Here is a 4,223-nt window from a genome sequence, read left to right on the forward strand (position 1 = left end):
CCCTCCTGGCAGAACACACCAAGGATTCTAACCACACATCCAAGGTCACCCATGCCTTGAACATTCACATGACAAAGGTCAACCAACACAGGATGAGCCCGATGCACTCATTTGGGCAACTTGCTGCCAAGCACTGTGGCCCTCACCCCGACCCTGGCTGCACATCACAGTCATCCAGGAGCCCAATTAAGTCCTGATGCCTAAATAAATCCAATGCCCTGGAGGTGGGGCCTGGGCACTGGGATCACCTGATGGGCTGGGTGGGTTTGTGGGTGGATGGACACATAGAAGAGTAGAGAGAGAATGGATGGATAGACAGATAGATAGATGGACAGATGGATGGATGGACAGATGGGGAAACAGAGGCTCAGAGATGAAATGACTTGCCCCAGGCACACAGCTAGGAAGTGGTAGATGAGAGCTCCAGCTGAGGTTCCCTGCCTGCCTCCTACCCCCTTCAAAGCACCACAACACAGCTATGACCACATCTCTAAATTTACCTTTCTCAACTTGTTAATACCTGGATTCGGGCTACTTGGGACCACATCAAAATGCACAGTTTTAGAACCTCACACTAAGTGTTGTCCTGTAAAAACTACCTGTCTCTATGATGAGTTTTCTTAAGAAGCCAAGCAACCAAGGGGCGCTTCTGGATGATTTTAGGCCCCTTGAACTTAAAAGTGCAGACGACTCTGTCCATCCTCATGACAGGACAGAAGACTTCTAGGTCCCACTGAGGTAGAGTAAGGGGGCCCCTACGGATGAGCTCCAGTCCCAACCAGAAGATGGGTGCGGGGCACATCACTCACCAATGGCTCCTTATGGCCTGTCCGCTTGCTTTCCCCACCCTCCAAGATGACATCAGCCAACCCCTCAAAAGGCTACCTCCCCAGATAGACCATCTCCATGCAGGCAGGCAGCAGCAGGGCAGAACAGAGTGAGCTGGGAGTGTTGGATCAAATGCTGGCTACCACTGTGTGACCTTGAACAAGAGACTCGACCTCCCCAAGCCTCAGTTTATTCATCTGCAAAATGGGAACAGTAATAGTATCCACCTAGTCAGGTGCACATGAGGATTAAATGAGATAATACATGTAAAGCATATGGCACATAAAAAGAGTTAATTATTGTTATGGCAGTTGTTGTTATGAGTAACACTTCAGCCCTGACTACATATGAGGCACTGTTGCTGGGTGTTTTACATAGATTAGCTCATTTACTCTTCATAGAAACCCTAAAATACTATGAATATCCCATTTTACAGATGAAGAAACTTAAAGGTAAAGCAATTTCCACCCAGTTGGAAAGTGGTAGAGGCAGGATTTTAGCCCAGGGCTTTCTGATCCAGAGCCTAAGTGCTGTGCTTCCTGCTACTCTGTTATCATTTCTACTGCTGCTATCACTATTACTGTTAGTGCTGGTATTACTGTTACCATTACTAATAGTAACTATTGTTACTAATAGTACTATTGCTACTAGTACTATTGTTACTACTACTCCCATTACTATTCTTAAAATACAATAACTCAAGGCTTCCAACCTATGGTGTTTTGGCATGAAACCAACCCTCACACTAAAGACTCCAAAATTATGCAAACCCATGGCCTGGCTGCATCCACATAGGAGACGTGACTTCTGTCAGTCATGGCTTGACAGACAAGCTATCCCCACAGCGCTTGGTCAACCTCAGGGCACAGCTACTGCCCAGGTCCAGTCTGAATACTACCACCACCACCACCAGCTATCTTTGGAAATGGCATGTTAGACACTCCAGCCCCTGGCCTCACCTCAGAGAAACCCAACTCCCAGAATAACTCCAAAAGGCCCCCTGGATAAGAACAACCCTTATTACCCTGGAGCTGCTGGTGCCAAGGAGTTTTCAGGGACCTCCCATCCTTACTAGGGGCCTCAGACCAATGGGTCAAAGGAAGCCCCAGTGGGGAAACTGGGCTGAACACCCGCTCTACTTAAACACTACCCCACTGTGCAGCCTGTGTCACTGGCCTCTTTGAGCAGGAACACAGGACATTGGGGAACAACTGCAGGCAAAGACTTGAGAGCTCAAGTTCTGGTCCCAGCTCTGCCACAATCTCTCCGTGTGACCTTAGACAGGTACTTTACTTCTCTGAACCTCAGTTTCCCCCTCTGAAAAATCAGGAAAATACTAGTTCCTAAGCCACAGGATGTTTGTGAGGGTTAAATAAATTATTCCATATAAAGTGAAAAAAGCAGAGTGCCAGGCATGTAGTAGTGCTCAATAAATGTTAGCCATCATCACCAGCAGCATCACCACACCATCATCATCACCACCTGCATCACCACACCATCATCATCACCAGCAGCATCACCACACCATCATCACCACCACCTGCATCACCACACCATCATCACCACCACCACTATCATTGCCATCACCACCACCACCATCAACACCATCAATATCATCATCACCATCAGCATCACCACCATCATCATCACCACCATCATCATCACCATCGTCATTATCACTACCACTTTGATTGTCATTGTTGTCATCAATCATTGCTGTGAACTGAATTGTGTTTCCCCAAGACTCATATATTGAAGTGCTAACCCCCCAATGTGTCTATATTTGGAGACAAGGTCTTTAGGAGGTAATTATGGTTAAATAAGGTCATAAAAGTAGGGTCCTAATCTGATAAGGCTGGTGGTTTTACAGGAAGAGGTCTCTCAGCTCTCATTCAAAGCCATGCGAAGCCCAAGCAACCATCTACATGCCAGGAAGTGGACCCTCACCAGAAATCAAACCTGCCAGAACATGGATCTTGGACTTTCAAGCATCCAGAATTGAGAAAATGAATTTCTGCTGTGCTGTGTAAGCCATGCAGTCTGTGGTATTTTGTTATGGCAGCCTGAACACTAAAACACTCACCATCATCACCATCAACATCACCAGCACCAGCAGCACCAGCAGCATCACCACCATCAGAATCACCACCATCATTGTTACAGGTTAGGTTCCCCAGGAAGTGACCCCTGAAATGGAGATTAGCATGCAGGGTATTCATTCAGGAGTGTTCCTAGGATCAACACCTGTGGAAAGGGGTTAAGAAAGCAGGGTCAGGCAGAGGGAGGAGACAGGCAGCAGTGTAGACCTAAAAAAGGTCTCAGCCAGTCCCACAGGAGCTCTAAATCTGATGGCCCCTCCAAGTTGTCCTGCGTGGGGCCTGTATCACTTACAGTCTATCAAATTTATCACACTATTGGGTCCAGGACTTCATCTTCTCACTCATTTCCCAAAGGATATTTGCATTTAACAAAAGAGGACTTAAGGGCAACGCTTACCACCAAGGAATAAATTATGGTGGAATTCCAGGCATCTATTGGGCTTACTATCTGGGGGCAAAGGAGCTTTATGAGAGCTTCCCACACTGTCCCATTGGCCCTTCAGCCCCATAATCTTGCTCAATTTCCCACAACAGTAGGGCCCCTAGGGACCATCTCCCATCAAGGGAGTGCTTATCACTCCAACCCCCAAAGTCTCCAAACAGCGTGGCCCTGCTTCCTGGCAAAGCCTACTTGGGCGACCACTGAGATCTGAGTCTCTTCTTGACCTTTCCCACTCTTTTTTCAAGGGAGCTGAAAGAGAGGACAATCTGCTCGTGCAGGCAAGTCCTTTTCTGGCTGAGCTAACTGAACTTGGGCCTCAAGGGAGAGAGCCTGGGTCAGGGATGCTTGCACTGGGCGGCCATGGGCAAGCATGGGCCTCTCTCATTTGTCTTCCTTGTTTGGACAATCTGGGAGGGGTTGTTTGCAGGACTAAATGAGATCACATGGATAAAATGCACAGCACAGCACAGCACACAGTAGGTGCTTACTAAATGCTCATTTGTCCACAGGAAAGGCCCTAACCACAGGGCAAGGGAAGGAGTCAGGTTGGGAGTCAGCCCCTGCTTTCTGCCAAGCAAGTTTCCCATTGATCTTCCTGCTCTGGCCTCCAAGGCCCAACCTGACCCGGGCTTTGCCTACCTCCTGTTTCTCAGTCCCCTCCTGTCCCACTGACGCCCCTGCTGTCCCTCAAACTCACCCAGCTCATTCCCACCTCAGGGCCTTTGCACTCGCTGGTCTCACTGCCTGGAGCCCTCTTCCCCAGAGCTTCACAAGGCTGCCTCCTCTGTTCAGGTGTCACCTAAATGTCATCTCCCAGACAGGCTCCCCTGACCACGCCAACTACAGAGAGGAAA

Source organism: Galeopterus variegatus, unplaced genomic scaffold (genome assembly GCF_000696425.1).
Source record: "Galeopterus variegatus unplaced genomic scaffold, G_variegatus-3.0.2 Scaffold16173, whole genome shotgun sequence".
NCBI classification, from domain to species: domain Eukaryota; kingdom Metazoa; phylum Chordata; class Mammalia; order Dermoptera; family Cynocephalidae; genus Galeopterus; species Galeopterus variegatus.